The 18,243-nt window shown below is 48.0% G+C and overlaps 1 pseudogene; it reads left to right on the top strand.

Moving 5' to 3' along the window:
* Positions 1 to 249: 249 nt before the first annotated feature.
* LOC134554218 (protein SLFN14-like) lies at positions 250 to 6,160 on the top strand (annotated as a pseudogene).
* Positions 6,161 to 18,243: the final 12,083 nt, after the last annotated feature.

Here is an 18,243-nt window from a genome sequence, read left to right as displayed (position 1 = left end):
GACCTCTTGCTCTGCACAAATCTTTTGACAGGAGGGTGCAGCAAGGTGAGGGTTGGGTTCTGCTCCCACAGAGCAAGGAGTGTCATGAGGGGAAACAGTCTCAAGTTGTCTCAGGGGAGGTTTATTACATTGCAGAAAAGTTTCTTCAGTGAAAGGGTTGTCCAGCTCTGGCACAGGCTGCCCAGGCCAGTGCTGGAATCACCATCTGTGGAGGGATTTAACAGATCTGTAGATGTGGCACATGGGGACATGGGTTACCAGTGGCCTTGGTGGTGCTATGGGGAACAGTTGGACTCCATGGTATCAGAGGGCTTTCCTAACCCTAAGAATTCTGTGATACACATGAAGCGTTTTTAATAATGTATCCTTTCAGGATCAGGATGGCCAGCCAGGAGGGGTAGCTGCTGATTGATTTGAAGATAAACTATCCTGATGTGGTGGTAGTTATTGGGAAAATACTTTTAGGAAAGAGTTCCAGAAAGAAGTAGTTTAGCAATCAGAAAACAGAACAAAAGGTCTTTTCCATAACAGTGTGTGCATTGGTGAATTCAGGATGAGGAATAGAGAGAATAGAGAGTCAGGACAGGAATTACTTCTTCGGGAGCATGGCATTTGTGAGAACATAGAGGTGAGCCTCAGGGATTGCATTGGCAGAAACAAGGCCTCTGAATACTTTGCATGGATGCAGCAGGGGAGTAACCTGCTACTTTTTGTTAAAATATGGAGTTGTGGAGGCTGGGAGCCAGGAGGTGCAGCCACAAAGTTGCACCTCTGCAGTCTGACCACTGGTTTGTTTTATAGGTCAGGCACTTTGGTTTATCCTGTGAGTTCCAGACAAGCTCCTTAGTTCCTGAGGAAGAAAAACTGTGCCATATACCACAATGAGAATGGACTGACCCCCAAGAGAGCTCAGCTGAGTTTTGATGGGAGAGTAAAAGAGACTCTTCTGAACACCCAAGAGCACAACATCCAAGATGCTGTGGCCAGGTTTATAAAGAAAGATGAAATGCTGGTTGGGGAGATCCTGGATTTCACAGAGGCAACATATATTGAATTTAAGGAATGCAGTATAAACAGTAGCTTGTAATACATTAGGAAAAACCTTCCTAAATAGATCTCTGCCTTTACAAACACTGAGGGTGGATATTGATTTTTTTGGTGTGGATGATGACAGTAAAGTCACTGGGACCCACAGTAATGTGGAGAAAGTAGCCTTAGAAAAAACAGTGGCTGATGCCATCAGCTCAATGTCTGCCCATCACTTCTGTGGCTCTGGGGCTGGCGTGCAGATCCAGATGCATATCCAAAGTGTTTATGACCAAGCAGGCTGTTCACAGGGCTATGCCTGTGCCATGCATATTGAACCATCCTGCTGCCCTGTGTTTGATGGTGACCCTCAATCCTGGATGGTGCTGGGCGCTGCCAGGAAGGAAAGTGTGGAGGACTGGGACTGGCATGGACCAAAAGACTAAGTATCAGGAAATGGATGGAGTTCATGACAGTTGCAGACCCAGATAAAACCTGCATTTATGTTAGTGTCAACTTTATTTCTGTGTTGTCCTGTAAATGTTCAGGAGGAAAGATCAACTTGTTTTCTGGGTATTCTCACCAAACCTAGAAAGGGCCCTTTGATCCTAGCCATAGGCATTGGGATGATGGTGCAGTTACTGGCCTGCAATGGCACCCCTATCCCTGAACTCATTCAGCAGGACTTCTTGAAGCAATACCAATCATAGAATCATGGAGCAGTTTGGGCTGGAACACAACTGGGTTGTGTTCACAAGACACTGGGTTGCCAGTCTTTCCTTCGTATGGAAAAGGGCCATCAATTCGTGGTCAGGTGCCTTAATCCAAAAACGGGATTCTGCCTCCAAAATATGCGAGTATTGGAGGTTTCCTTCCAGATGAAAGCTGCCAGGCTCTGTCTAGCCTTGGCTCCTGGGAGCTATGTCTCAACTGCCTCTGAGACAGTGGGTTGCAGAGCTTTCCTTCCTATGGAAAAGAGCTAACATTCACAGTCACACTCCTGGGGCTAAAAGTGGGATTCTGCCTCCTAAAATTGTGAACGTCGGAGGATTGTTACAAGATGAACGCTGCCAGGAGTTATGCCTCTGGCTGGCTTTGGGCTCCTGGGAGCTGCCTCTGAACTGCCCCTGACAGTGAGATGCCAGGTTAGATGTAGTTGTAAGGGGTAATGGTTAGGGTAGTAGTTACAGTAGTTTCAAATGGTAACTTTTCTTATATTTTATACATCTATATGCAAATAATTTTTATAAAAATTGATTTCCAAATACAAGCCTTTATCTGCTGTTTATATGCAGGATCTTAAGAGTATAAGAAATCCTAAATACAGATATATAGGGTTTGAAAATACGAAGGTACCTTTTGTATATATAATTTAAACAAGAAAAGACTTGAAAATGGGAGAAAATATGATCTCTATGAAGGCAGTAGAAATGGCTCTGTGTATTCAGAGCTTTTTTGTGCGTCACTCTTAAGACAGTCTGAGATCTTGGTTGGGACTTAGATTGCTGCTGCCACCTCGTGATAAGCACGAGGTACTGCAGATACATTCTATGTAATGACTCAATAGTGTCACTCGTAGACTAAAAGCGGTACTGCAACTAAGATATGGGCATATGTGCCATGACTTAAATGACTCGCTGCGGCTACCTGCAGCTAAAAAGTAGTACTGCAACTAAGAAGTGTGCACACAGACATTGACTTGTCAGAGTGTATCTGTGGCGTTTTCCATGCCTCTGTCTCCTGCTGGCCCTGGCACACACGTGGTGCCTGGAGCACCACGTGTGGGACCCAGCTGCAGCAGCAGTGGCAGACAAGGGTTGTAGTGAGCCAAAGGAGCAGAAGGGCTGTCGCCGTGTGCCATTTGGCTTTGGCTGCAGGAAGTCACATGACTTGAAGGGCTTGGAACACAAGCCCTGTAAGGAACCACTGAGGGAGCTGGGGTTGTTTAGGCTGGAGAAAAGGAGACTCAGAGGTGACCTTATCACTCTCTACAGCTACCTGAAAAGTGGTTGTAGTCAGGTGGTCTTTGGTCTCTTTTTCTAGGCAACAACTGACAGAACAAGATGACACATTTTTAAGCTGTGCTAAGGGAAACTTAGGTTGGATGTTAGGAAAAAGTTTTTTACTGAAAGAGTGATAAAGTACTGGAATCATCTGCCCAAGAGATGATGGAGTCACCATCCCTGGATGTGTTTAAAAGAAGATTTGATGTGGCACTCAGTGCCATGGTTTAGTTGAGATGGTGTTAGGGCATGGGTTGGACTTGATGATCTTAAAGGTCTCTTCCAGCCTAGTGATTCTGTGATTCTGTGAAGATAATGTGCTCAAGATGGTAGAGGAGTCAGTAATTGGCATCAGTTCAGTCTCAAGATGGTGAGCATGACAGGAAGTCACGTGCCATAACAGTCAAGATGGCGGATTCACAATGTCATAAATGCCAATCCACTTTGCCAATTGAAATATAATTTGGTTTATTAAAAAGTCAAATTACAGAATTTTGGTAAAACCAACAAGCGGAGTTACGGTGAGGATAACCCGGGATCATCAAAGGGTGAATCAGACAGCAGCCTCTATCGGAGTGCAGTCCCCCAGTGTTCACAAATTTGCCTCGTCTGGGGTCCAGGTTTTATATGGTTTATTTTGCCCCCGGCATAAGATTTCCCCACAGTTCTTTGTTTCCTTGGAATAGTTATTCGAATGCATCGCCGTCGTTGGTCTGCTGAATGGGGTCTCCTATGGGAGGGAGAAGTGTCAACTTCGGACCTCCGGTGAGTGAATGAAAGACGGAATTTTGAATGGACAGATGTTCTCCTCCGGTGATCAGCGAGATGGTGAAGCTCTGATGACTCTGCTGCTTTTGGGAGGAGAACTGATTGCTTATCTTAATGTGTCCTCCTTTCTGGTGCCAATGATGGTGCCTCTGGTTCCCAACATTTCATTGTGTCCTCCTAAATGGTGGTTTCTGGGTGTTGCCTGCCTTGGAATTCGTCAATTCCGTGGCTGGCTGGAACTAAGGTTACATTCCACATAACATATTTACAGTCTATTTACTAAAACATGACTTAACATACTATAATCCATAAGAACACGAACTAATATACCATATTTACCACACACAACAAACTTGTAGTGCTACTCTCAGGATGGTGAGGGTTTACTGGAAATTGCATCAACGCCACACAAAATGGCAGTAATGGACAGAAGTCACTACAGGTACACTCAAGAGGGAGGCATGAGCATGCAGGTCAAGTTGTCCTTCCCAAGATAGTGGCAGGCTGAAAATGAACTGTGGGAAAGGATGCAAAATTTGTGTTTTGGGTAGAACTCTCTCCTCAGAAAGGTGTTTTCCAGAATGCTTGAGCACAAGCTAGACCTTGACCTCTGGTTTGCAATGCAGTATTGCTTGCAGTGCCTCCTGGTGTGAGGACAAGGGTGGTGGGCCAGTGGTGATGGAGGAGGGCAGAGGGTTAAGGTAAGGAGTTAGGGGTTAGGGGTTAGGGGTTAGGAGTTAGGATTAGGGCGAGGGTTAGGGTTAGTGTTTGCAGTTGTCATTTGGTTCCCAGAGATTGCATTGCGTCACAGTTATCTCCTTGGTTCTATGCGGCCTTGCTATGTCACAATGGACACTTGTTTCTATCAGATTTCTTTGCAACACAGTTGCCTCCTAGGTGCCATGAAGCCATTCTGTGCAATAATGGAGCCTTGTTTCTATGTGAATGCTCCCGTTCTAACGTCACTGGAATTTGATCTTACCTTGTTAACTCCTCCTTTGATCCAAACCCTAAAGCTCTGCCCCTACAACACCCTATAAAACCCCACGACCCTGCTCCTGCGCTTTCTCCATCTTCCTCTCCCTCTCTGGCCCTGAGGTAAATAAAAATGGATTCTTGAGCGTAACAAAACAGAGACTTGTCTCATCTGTTTCCCTGCTGGCGGCTGTACCTCCCTGGACATGATGATCACTGTTGCCACATGATGCAACAACTGGTGGAGAACGTGGGCACCCAGTGAGGACAGCACAACCAGCACCCCGTAAGTCATCCACAGATTCTTACACCTTGTGGGACCCCCATCTTACATGGAGGTAAAAAGCTTACAGGGAGGGAAACTCCCAGTAAGGGCACTGGCCTACTGCGACCGAGCAATAGACGAACATCTACAATCACACGTCTTCTCATTCTTCATGAGAGGGAGTTTTAAGAGCTACAAGCAGCTAGTCTGCCTGCAAAAAGGACCATGCTGGGGGCTCTTATCAACTCTCCTAACACGGCTGTTGCAGCTTATGGATGGTAAAGCCCTGGTGGCTACTTATGGATGATTATGGACGATTTGCATGCAGAGTGTCAGTACTCTAGATCAGTAGTCCTGCCTCCTGTGAAACTTCACATTTTTCAGTTTCTGTGAAGCTACCTGTCTTTCCTTACCCTTTGTTCCTAAGAATGTGGCAAGGAGTGAAAACTGCCAGGATGGCTCTAAGCTGCTACCATCTCTCTGTCATCCTGTTCCCCTCTCCACCCTTACCCTTCTTTCCCTGAAGCCAGGACAAAGGTCAGAACCCATCCAGAGGTGACATGGGAGTGCTACCGTCCTTCCGCCATCCTGTGTCCTTCTTTGTCCCCTCTCTCTTCTTATTGCCTGTTCCCTGCCTGGGAAGGCAGTGGGCATGCTGCCCCAGGCCTTTCCTTCCAAAAATGGCACTTACCACATGGTTTTTGAGATCCTTTTTTTCCCACCGAAGTCCTTCTTTTCCAGTCTTGAGCTTGCCCTTCCCCCCTACCTATCTCACCCCCCTTCCTGCCGTGGTGTTGCAGCTGGCCCCGCCTCTGGCCCGCGTGGCAGGAGAGGCGAGGCAGGGCTGGTCTGGCCTGAGGGGGCCGGGCCCTGCTGTGCCGTTGCAGCTGGCGCCACCTCAGGCCGGCATGGCAGAGGTGGCATGGCAGAGCTGGGCAACCCTGAGAGAGGGCTGGGCCGTGCCGTGCCACTGCTAGTAGCTCCACCACTGCCGCTTTCACCATTCCTTGCTTCACATTCATCCTCATCATCACCTACTAACACCCACAACACCAAGACCAAACACTAAAGACTATGCTTCTTGTGAAGAGGAGATCAAGGAACTGCACTCCTTCTAGTGAGAAGACCAAAAGCCAAAGGAGATAGAACTATTTACTCATTAAGTGAAAATGTATTCATTTAATTCAGTATCATAATTTCTGTTACTTTATCCTCTGTAATTAAGTCTCAAATGCTTTTTTTATTGCTTATTAATTCAGCTTAATGATGTTCATTTTAGTTTTGTAAACTATTAAGTCATATTCCTGAGAATGCCCTTATTATGAGTTGTTGTCTTGGTTTGAAAGACAGGTATCTGCTAGGGAGGGGCAGGACCTCCCTAGAGTTGTAGAATTCAAATCCCTTCCTTCTAAATTATTCTAATTTTGAAAATTAAAGGGGCTTTCAGGCAGAGGTATGGGGCTAGGTATAAGAGTTCTTTACTAGTATATGTGACAAAACAAACAACAACAACAACTACAGCATTTATAATAAACAGAACCAGGAACCTCGAGGGCTTTCTTTCACAAAAAGCCCGGGGCAGTTTGATCTCGGTGCCCCTACGGGAGTCCGAGAGACCAAGCTGGAATGGTGGAAAGTCTCGGGCTGGTGGATGAGATCAGATGCTTTGCACTGGTAGATGGAATGGCAGGAATGTCCCGGCAGAGCAGGGCAGTGCAGGGCTACAGAGTAGCAGGAAAGCTTCAAAGCTCCGAAGAAGCAGCAGCGGTGAGGGCAGAGCCGGCCCAGCAGGGCAGGAGAAGGCAAGCTCAGGATTCCAGGGTACACGAGCAAATGATGGTAGATTTCCCAGGATGAGACAGAGTGATGACCATGAATCTTCCTGCAGTGAGCGGCAGCCCGACCGTCCTCCCCGATGCCGAGAGCAAGAGAGAGCAACTGCCCCCCTGTCACTGTTTGCCACGCTCATGACCATACGAAGACTGAAATTGAGAGAGAGACAGCAGGGCAGAAAAAGCTCATGCTCCTTGTTTATTATATCCTATTGTATACTTTCAGAAAGGTTGCAATGGATTGGAGGGTGGAATTGCCATCCATCCCCATCCACGATTGGCCAAAGGGACTGACAGACAACCTGAAAAAAAAAAAAAAAAAAAAAATTTCTCCTGTTTACATGAGCAAAGCCTGACAAAGCAAGAACTTGTACTTCAATATGAATGCTCAGAAAACTAGGAAATATCATGGCGACACTCCCCCAGCTCTTTTACCTTTCCCAAAGCTCACCTTATCTTGCCCCTCTGAGGGAAACTCCCAGAGACCCAAAAACAATAGGTTAGCCTGGTGATGCAATCTCCTTTGATCGCTTCTTTGTGTCAGTCAAAAACTCAGCAATTTTTCTCCTAGCAACTTATAGGGAAAAATTCTATAAGAAAAGGAAAAAAATCCCAACAAACTGTTGTGGTGCACCCCTTCTTCCCTTTGGTACATTCCCACTCTCCCTTGAGAGATGGTTTCGACCTTATGCCAGTCACCCCAGAAGATACATTTGTTCACTCCTACCCCTTGCCCATCACCCTAAACCTGGTTCTGGAAAGTTCCCCTGTATCAGTTTCTCCATTGGCCTGGATTTCCTGTATCCTCCCCCAAAGGACCCCTGTTGGTTCCCTGTCATGTCGAGTATCACCCTACTGCACCTCCAGGATACCCTGATTGAATCCCCTACACTGTCACACCCCCTTCTAAAAGTTTATGTAATCCTTTGTTCTGCACTGGAGTGTGTTGGACCCCCTTGAGAATAAATCTGTTCTGGAACGTCCATTCACTCAGCCTCGCGTGCCTTCCTTTCCAGGTCCCAGACATGCCTGTCTGTCTACCTTGTAGACTCTGTCATGCCCTCTCCCCAGAGCTATCCAGGGCCACAGGTCTGCAGGAGAGGGAAACATCACAAACAAATCACAAATCTAACCGTCAACATTATCCACTCTGAAATTTTTTCTCATATCAACACATACATTGAATTTAAACTTTTAAAATGTATATATACATGCACTACCTTAATTATATACATATACACATACAGATACGGGTACAGACACAGCGATGTGGGTAGTTCACTCTAAAGCAAGGTCTCCTTGACGTATGCATTGGGTCTCTCTATCCTTTTGCATCACCCACCAGGTGCAATCTGGTCCATGAGCAAAGACAACCCATGGATGGGATTGTCTTTGCTGGAGGCAGAATTAATCCAAACAGTTTTTCTCAGCATACCTCTCATGTGTACCCCTGGAACCTTATCTCCATCTGTTATTCTCAGGGGCTCAGATTGGGCAGGGCCTGCTCGGTTGGTGGAACCTTGAGTGTTCACTAACCATGTGGCCTTTGCTAAATTAATCTCTCAGTTCCTGGAAGTCTCTTCACCTAGTGCCTTCAAAGTGGTTTTAAGCAGGCCATGGCACTGTTCAACTTTCCCGGCTGCTGGTGGGTGATAAGGAATATGGTACACCCACTCGATGCCATGTTCCTTAGCCCAGGTTGTTATAAGGCTGTTCTTGAAATGGGTCCCCTTGTCTGACTCGATTCTCTCAGGGCTGCCATGTCTCTACAGAACTTGCTTTTCCAGGCCCAGGATGGCGTTCTGGGCAGTAGTGTGAGGAACAGGGTAGGTTTCTAACTATCCAGTGGTGGCTTCCACCATGGTCAGCACGTAACACTTGCCTTGGCAGGTTTGGGGAAGGGTGATGTAGTCAATTTGCCAGGCTTCTGTCGACCTATATTTGGACCACCGCCCGCCATACCATAGGGGCTTCAAACGCTTGGCCTGCTTGATTGCAGCACACGTATCGCAGTCATGGATAACCTGAGAAATGCTGTCCATGGTTAGATCCACCCTTTGGTCTCGTGTCCACTTATAGGTGGCATCTCTGCCCTGATGACCTGAGGCGTCATGGACCCATCGAGCTAGGAACAACTCTCCCTTGTGTTGCCAATCTAAGTCTGTCTTTGACACTTCTATCTTGGCAGCTTGATCTACTTGCTCGTTGTTTCAGTGCTCCTCATTAGCCCAGCTCTTGGGGACGTGGGCATTTACATGGCGGATTTTACAGGTAGCTTCTCTACCCAAGTGGCAATGTCTTTCCACTCATCAGCAGCTCTGAATGGTTTTCCCCCACGCTGCCAAGTTGGCCTTTTTCTACCTTTCCAGCCAACCCCACAGAGCACTGGCCACCATCCATAAATCAGTGTAGAAGTAGAGCTTTGGCCACTTCTCTCTCTCAGCAATGTCCAGGGCCAATTGAATAGCCTTGAGTTCTGCAAGTTGACTTGATCCAGCTTCTCCTTCAGTCACTTGTGCAACTTGTCAAGTGGAGCTCTATACAGCTGCTTTCCACTTCTGGTTCATCCCTATGATGCGACAGGAACCATCAGTGAAAAGAGCATAGAGTGTTTTTTCTGCTGGCAGCTAATTATATGGTGGAGCTTCTTCAGCACATGCCATTTGCTCTTGTTCTTCTTCATCTGTGAGACCAAAGTTTTCACCTTTTGGCCAGTTTGTAATTATTTCCAAAATTCCAGGGTGATTCAGGTTTCCAATACAGGCATGCTGAGTGATGAGGGCAGTCCATTTGCTCCATGTGGCGTTGGTGGTGTGGTGGGTAAAAAGAACTTTTCCTTTGAACATTCACCCCAGCACTGATAGTTGGGGTGCCAGAAGGAGTTGTGCTTCCGTGCCAATCATCTCTAAGGCAGCTTGAATTCCTTCATAGGCAGCCAAGATTTCCTTCTCTGTGGGAGTGTAGTTGGCTTTGGACCCTCTGTAACTTCGGCTCCAAAATCCCAGTGGTCGGCCTTGAGTCTCACCAGACACCTTCTTCCAAAGGCTCCTGGACAGGCCATGATTCCTGGCTGGAGAGTAGAGCACGTTCTTCACTTCTGGTCCTGTCCTGACTGGGCCAAGCGCTACTGCATGAGCAATTTCCTGCTTGATCTGGACGAAGGCTTGCTGCTGTTCAGGGCCCCAGTGGAAGTCATTCTTCTTGCGGGTAACCAGGTAGAGAGGGCTCACAATCTGGCTGTACTCAGGAATGTGCATTTTCTAAAAGCCTATGGCGCCTAGGAAAGCTTGTGTTTCCTTCTTGCTGGTGGGTGGAGACATCGCAGTGATCTTATTGATGACCTCAGGGAGAATCTGATGCCACCCATCTTGCCATTTTACTCTCAGTAACTGGATCTCCTTGGCAGGTCCCTTGACTTTTCTCTTCTTGATAGCGAACCCGCCTTCTAGGAGAATCCGGATGATTTTCTCTCCTTTCTCAAACACTTCTCTTGCCATGTTCCCCCACACAATGATGTCATCAATGTACTGTAGATGTTCCAGAGCCTCCCCCTGTTCCAGTGCAGTCTGGATCAGTCCATGGCAGATGGTGGGACTGTGCTTCCACCCCTGGGGCAGTCGGTTCCAGGTGTACTGCACACTCCTCCAGGTGAAAGCAAACTGAGGCCTGCATTCTGCAGCCAGAGGAATGGAGAAAAATGCATTAGCAACGTCAATTATGGCATACCACTTCTCTGCCTTGGACTCCAGCTCGTACTGGAGTTCCAGCATGTCCAGCACAGCAGTGCTCAATGGTGGAGTCACTTCATTCAAGCCACGATAGTCCACAGTCAGTCTCCATTCTCTGTCAGACTTGTGCACAGAACAAATGGGGCTGTTGAAGAGCGAGTGGGTTTTGCCAACCACCCCTTGGCTCTCCAGCTCTCGGATCATCTTGAGAATGGGGATTGCAGCATCTCAATTAGTCCGATACTGCCGCCGATGCACTGTTGAGATGGCAACAGGTACTCTTTGCTCTTCTACCTTCAGGAGTTCTACTGCAGATGGGTTCTTTGATAATCCAGGCAAGGTGTTCAATTTCTTAATGCCCTTTGCTTCCACAGCAGCTATTCTAAAAGCCCACTTGAGTCTCTTAGGGTCTTTGTAACAGCCGTTCCTGAGATAGTCTATGCCCAGAATACACAGAGCTTTTGGGCCAGTTGCAATCAGATGTTTCTGCCACTTCTTCCCAGTTAGGCTCACCTTGGCTTCTAACAGAGTCAATTCTTGTGATCCCCCCGTCACCCTGGCAATGGAAATAGGTTCTGTTCTTACATGTCCTGATGGCATTAGGGTACACTGCGCACCAGTATCAACCAAAGCTTTATATTTCTGTGGCTCTGATGCACCAGGCCATCGAATCCACACAGTCTAAAAGACTCTGTTTTCCTGTGCCTCTTCCTAGCTAGAGGCAAGGACCCCTGGTTACTATTCTCTTCCTGGATGTAAATAGTAGAGGTTCCTTCAAGGGGATCTGACACTGCATCTTCACTTCTGTAATACTTGGTGACTCAATCATGGGAGGCTGTGGCTACTTTCATTTTTGTGGAACCCCCTCGGTTAGTGTTTCTTTCTTTGAGCTCACGCACCTGTGCTGCTAGAACAGAAGTAGGTTTCCCATGCTACATTCCTATGTTTTCTCCATGGTCACGCAGGAAAGACTACAGGTCAGCTGGTGGGGTGTACTCTCTCTCTCTAGCTGAGGGACGTTGGGTTCTGACTCTGGGGCCTGTAACTCACACCGATGCCACATGGGAATTGTTTGTCTTCATCTCCTCCCTCATTTCCTCTCTCATTTCTTTTCTCATCTCCCTCATCTCCTCTTTGAGTTCCTTAACGAGGGGTGAGACTTGAGGGTGGATTGGCTACTGATCATTATGTCATAATTTCTAAGCTTGCTGGCTACAGAACCCACTGTCTCTCTGTTGGTATCAGGATTAATCACTGCAATGAAGGTGCTGTATTGAGATAGCCCTTTAGTTGCTAGATTCCACAACATTTGCCCTGTGCACCTGACCTTGTCAGGGTCATTGTCATGTTGTCCACCCCTCCCAAGGAGTACCTCCAGTATGGCCACTTCTCTCAGATATTTGATCTCTTCCTCAAAGGTCTTCCAGCACATTCTATGGTGGTGCTCCTGCATTCTGTCTCTATGGACAAACCTCTCCCTTACACTCATAAAAAGCTGCTCCCAGAGGGAAAGGGGCCCTGGCTCCCTTACGAATACCTGATTCAAACCTCAATCCTGGGTCAAAGGTCACAAATTCCTTGCCTCACCACCATCTATTTGCACGCCTGTACCCATAAAATCCCAGAGCTGAAATAACCATGCTGTGTAAGCCTTATGTCCGTGTTGTGCAATATCTTTTTGCAGATTACGTAGACTTTCAAATGTCAGGGACTCAGTGATGATGTCAAACTCTGGCTCCCCTGTGGGTTGTGAGTGCCCTCCTTTCTTATCCTTATTACCTGGGTGCTCTGATTTCATCTTATATTTCTTAGTTTCCACAGGGGCGACTGCTGCTGGCTGTGACTGCCCCTGTGGTTCACCTGGAACCTGGATGGTTGTAACGTCTGTGGGTTCCACTGCTGCACCTTCAGACTCTCCCTCTTCAGGGCAGGGGGAGGGTTTCCCACCAGCTGGGGCTGATGAGGCCACCCCTGGGGAAAGGTGCTCCTTCAGCATCTGGCCCATCTCCTTCACCAGAACTCCCACCCAGTCTGGGTGGTTCATTTCAGAGGTGGGCTGCGGGGCAGGGTCAGGTGGTGGGACAGCATCCTTAGTCTGTGGGTCAGTGTCAGGCTCCTGGGCAGCATCCCCAGTTTGTGGGGCAGTGTCAGGCTCCGGGGCAGCATCCTTAGTCTGTGGGGTAGTGTCAGGCTCTGTGGTAAAATCCTTAGTCTCTGAGGTAGGTGTCTGTGCAGTGATCTAAATCAACTTTATCTCTGAAAGCTAAATAGTCTTGGACTATTAGCAAGAATTGGTTAGTATCTGGAGGGAATTCAAACTCTTCAAAAGCAGGTGGGGTAGGCACAAAGAACTGGTTGAAGGTCTGGGAGAAAACTTCCCCTGCTGTCACTTCCTCATAGAAGGTACCATTTTAAAAGTAACCCCAAAAACATACACTTAGTGTATAATAGCCTTGTATCCATGTGCCTGTCTTCCAGAGGCAGTTAAAAATCCATGAATTCTTTACCTTTTTAACCCATAAAGCAAATTGGATAACAGCCACAGTAGCCTTAGTTATAGAAGTCATGTTTATATAAGGGCCTGCAAATGGGATATAGCCACAACTACATAGCACCCAAACCAGGGTAAGTTAGACCACATGGTTTTTTACGAGGTTTCTATATCTAGTACACAAGAAATTAGGTCACTCAAGAACTATTATTCTTTTTTTCACCTTTTTTCTCTTAATACCCTCATGCCCCACACTTGGGTCCCAAAATCTGTCTTAGTTTGAAAGATAGGTGTCTGCTAGGGAGGGCAGGGCTGTCATCATGAGATTTCCTAGTTTTCTGAGCATTCATATTAAATCAGAAGGTTTCACTTTCTCACACTCTTTCATGTAAACAGGGGATTGTGTTTTATAAATATTACCATTGTTTTCACATTCTTCTCCAAAGAGAAGGGTGGTTGTTTGACAGTTCTTTTGACCGATGTGGTTGAGAGGTGGGGATTCCACTCTCTGTCATGGGTTGGCACTGGTCAGATGTTAATGCACCCACGAATATATGTTTTTTCCTAACAACTACTGTGGGATGTGATCAAGAAGAGAGCAGAGCAGGCCCAAAACTTGAAAACAGAAAACAAAACTTTATTACATTACATAAGAAAAGAAATAGAAAAGAAAAAACTCTAAACACAGAAAAAAAACCCCGAAATGAAAACCTCCCAAAACACTTCTTCTGCTCCCCCAATTTCCATCCCTTACACATTACTCTCCATAGACCAAAACCTTGGGTTTTAAATCAAACAATCACCACTCAAAAAATCTAATCTTCAATTCAGCAAGGGAGAGAGGAGTTTCTCTCGCACCAAAGCCTGCTCCTCAGAAAACACGGGTCCACCCCTTATGTGTTTCCATGTCACCCATGACACCACCTGGAGAAGTCTGCTGTGGTGACACTCTCTTTTCCATGTCCAGTGCTCTCACCACTGTCCATGGGCCAAAGCTGCATATAGGGCTCTTTTAAGGATGCTTGCATGCCGAGCTCTCCCCATCTTTCCCCTGGGGCCGAGGGTTTCAAAGAACAGATCTTCCCTGACGGCGGAGGGCGCCACCACACCCTCTTGCTCTCTTCTCTGTTCGTTCCACTCTTAAAGTGCCAGTCACTGCAGCAAAGTCGAGCCAGCTGCATCCACCCAAATGCAGTTTATGTTCAAAAGAGACTCAGGTTCAGTCTATGGCTAACATTATGTAAGAAAAGTCCAGCCTAAAAGCCACTTCTCTTCATCTCTGCTCATCTGAGGTTCTTTTCATCTTCCTTTATCATCTTGGTCCCAGGCTGTCTCTCTTTCTCTTCTGAAACCACTAGCCATGAGAATCAGTGTCTGGGAAAAGTTTCCTTCTGCCTCAGAAAGAGTTAACAGTTCTTGGCTGCTGGCAGGGCTGCAGGCTCAGGCACTCACAGACTCGACAACTCCCACATGCAGCTGGGCACCTTCTCCCAGGGGCGGGGTGGGGGGGGGGAGGACGGAAGGCACCTCCACAATTCTCCACCCCTCCATCCTGGATGAGGCTGGCTCAGCTCCAGTCCCGTTCACTCTCTTCCCCCCCAGGGCACCTCAGCCCGGCCGCATGGTGCCCTTCCCCCACCCAGCCTTGTAAGCTGGGCTGGGGAGGAGGAGAAGATGCTTCTCTGCTGAAACTGGAACCCAAAAGAGAAAGTCCCTCTAGGAGTCCTTGCTTTTAACCCCTTGTGTTCTCAGAGTCATGTCCAAACCTACCAGTGGCTACTCCAGGTGCCAGCATAAAACCTGACCACTGATTGGTTTGCCCACAACTTCCTGGAAAATTTACCTCCCCCTCAACCACTACACTCTCCAATCAATGGTCACCTTTCTTAAAGTATATAAGAGCATGTAATAAACAAAGAGCGAATTTTCTCTGCCCTGCTTTCTCACACAACTTCCAAGCCCCCGTGTGGACATTTTGAACATGGCAAACAGTGACACAGGGCCTCCCTTGGGATGGAGAATTCAAACCCCCTCCCTCCAAATTATTATAATTTTGAAAATGAGGTCAGATCTCAGGCAAAGATACAGGGATAGGATTAACAGTTCTTTACTAGTATGTATAACAAGGCAAATAACAACTACAGCTTTAACAACAAAACAGAACCAGCAACCTCGAGGGGCTTTGCTTTTCAAAGCTCGGGGCGGTCTGATCTTGGTGCCCCTGCAGGACTTTAAGAGCACCAAGCTGGAACAGTGGAAAATCCCAAGTGTAAGAAATAGAGGTTATGAAGGCCCGAACCTGATGTTGGTTCTCCCATGTTGTCTCATTCTGTGTTACCAACTGTTATTCTTACTGCTGTGATAGTTGTAATTAATGTATCTTACTTCCATCCCAGTTGCTGTATTCATTTATGTACCCCCTGCCCTCCTATGTGTATTGTATTCATTTGTGTAGTCCCTGTTCACTTACATGTTGCAGTCCAGTGTATTCATTGCATTCGTTTGTGCTCCCCTCGCTTTCTTATGTGTTCCTGTTTAATGTACTCATCCTGTGTACCCTCCTGTTCTCCTGTGTATGTTGTTGATCCTCCCCAAAGCCCCCTCTCTTGTTTTTCCATCGGAAAATCGCCCGCTGCTCCCACCATCTCTGCTTTGCTCTCCATGTGACCTAAGAGTGGCACTGCCAGCTACCCGTACTTCACAAAATGGCTGCCTCACGTACAGAATATGCAAATGAGCTGGCATGTAGCCAAGTTAAGTGAAACAATCTTTTAAATCAGCAAACCTAGAAAGAGTTCTCACAAAAGAAACATGTTACCTAATAAAGAGAAAAAGTAGCTTTCAGCAGAAAGAGTTCACAAGTGTCGCCCTGACTTGTACCCAGCTCCATTAGAGCAAGGACCCCTGAACTCTGAGCCATTAAGAGAGGTCTTTGGATGTTCCCGTGAAGATGAGACCCCCGGACCTGGTGTCTACGATAACAGGGATGACGTGCTCCTCCTCTTCGACATTGACCTGGGAGCAGCGGAGGCGGCGGCGCACACCCCTTGAGCCCCCACCCCAAGGCTGAAATCTTTTAATAAAGGCTTTTAAAAGGAGAAGAAGCTCTCCTGGCCCTAATTTATAACACTGAGCTGGTGGATGAGTTCTATCAGAAGCTCTGTTGGTGGTAGGTGGAATGGCAGGGATGTCCCAGCAGGGCAGTGGGGGGCTGCAGAGTAGCAGAAAGCTTCAGAGCAGTGCTGAAGAAGCAGCAGCAGTGGGGCAGGGCCGGCCCAGCTCCAGCAGGGCAGGAGGAGGCGAGCTCAGAATTCCACGGCAGATGGTGGTAGATTTCCCATGACCGGATTTGGTGGTGACAGTGAATTCTTCCTGCAGCAAGCAACAGCCCGGCTGTCCTGTCTCCGATGCCAAGAGCAATGGCGAGTGTAGCTGCCTCTATCCCCATCCTTTACCTGCCCCCAAACCTCACGGTATCTTTTTCCCTCTGAAAGAAAACTCCCAGAGCCCAAGAAAGATGTAACCTGGTGCTACACTCTCCTTTGGCCACTTCTTTGTTTTCCCCAAGCACCTATAAGAAAGAAACCCAGATCTAACCCCCAACACTTCCCAGTGCAGATCACTGGTAATGTGGGTTACCAGGTCATTGCCCCCTGTGGGTCGTCTGATGGGGGATGAAGTTGGAGCAGCGCACAAAGCTCTTCCTCCAGTTGGAGCACTTACAGGGCTTCCCTTACCAGTGCCTCGTGTTGGTGTCTGGTCAAGTGAGAGCTGTCTGAGAGGCTCTTCCCACGCTGGGGACACTCTCAGGGCTTCTCCCCAGTGTAGATGCGCTGGTGAGTGATGAGGGTGGAGTTGTGCTTGAAGCCCTTCCTGCAGTCAGGGCAACAGAAGGGCCTCTCCTCTGTATGAATCCACTGGTGCAAGAGCAGATTGGAACTGGTCTGAAACCTCTTTGCCCACTGGGGTCACTCATAGGGCCTCTCCCTGGTGTGGATCCGCCGATGCCTGAGGAGGTTGGAGTTGTGCTTGAAGCCCTTCCCGCAGTCGGGGAAGTGGAAGGGCCTCTCCTCTGTGTAAATCCGCTGGTGCACGAGGAGATCTGAGCTGGTGTGAAACCTCTTCCCACACTGCAGACACTCATAGGACCTCTCCCCAGTGTGGATCATCTTGTGGTGAATCGGGTTGTGGCTCCAGCTGAAGCTCTTCCCACACTCCAAGCACTTATAGGGCTTCTCCCCATCATGAAGCTGCTTATGGACCACCGGCTCTGAGCCCTTGCTGAAGCTCTGTCCACCTTCCTGGCTCAGCATGGGTCTTTCCTCCTCGGAGCACCATGGAATGGGTTTGGGGCCCCTCCTCTTGTGGGATCTTAGGGCTTTTCCTCCTCATTGGATTTCTTTGCTGTGGAGCCGCTCAAAACGGCCTCTTCCATGAGGTTCTGCCATGGGTATTTGTCCTCCCTGGTCTCCATCCTCAGCTCCTTGTCTGGGGGAGGAAGGACAAAGAGAGGATGGCATTTGCCTCCATGCCAGAGGGAAGGGGGAGGAGATTCCACCAATGCATCCCTGCCAGGACGGCATCAGCAGGGGGGTTGTCTTGCTGCCAGGGGCCATGCTGGGCTGGGAGATGGAGCAGGAGAGAGGGGGAAAGGGGCAGTGACTTCCTCCTCATCTGCCTGGCTGTCCTGGAGTATCTTCCTCTTCCTCACAGCCTTCTCCTTCATCCATCCAAGGTTTGAGAATGGGAAATCCAAGTTTTGGGGGAAAAACAATGGATGAGCATGTTGATTTTAAAGATCCCCCTGCTCAAGTCCATCTCTAGAAGTCACCAGCCATTTGGGGTCCATAAAAACCTCCCAAACACCTAGATTCAGCTCTGAAAACGCCTCCCAGAGTTCCCTGTCTCTAGTCTCTCCCTTTTGGCGTTCAGGGGTTCCCCCCTGTCCCAGCTGTTGGAGCTTGTACTGGAGGTCCCCCGTCTACTCAGCCCCCCTCCATTCCGAGGCTGCTGGGAGTCCCAAGAATCCCAAAAAGTCACCCCTTTTCCACCTCCCTAAATAGGGATGCCAGAGGGGAGTTTTGGGTACTGGGGTCCATTTTCCCCTTATTTTCTAATTTGAAGTCGAAGGAGTCCCCCCTGCCCCTTTCCAGGC

The sequence above is a fragment of the Prinia subflava genome, chromosome 8 (genome assembly GCF_021018805.1).
Source record: "Prinia subflava isolate CZ2003 ecotype Zambia chromosome 8, Cam_Psub_1.2, whole genome shotgun sequence".
Taxonomy (NCBI): Eukaryota; Metazoa; Chordata; class Aves; order Passeriformes; family Cisticolidae; genus Prinia; species Prinia subflava.
This window is presented reverse-complemented; position numbering and strand designations above follow the sequence as displayed.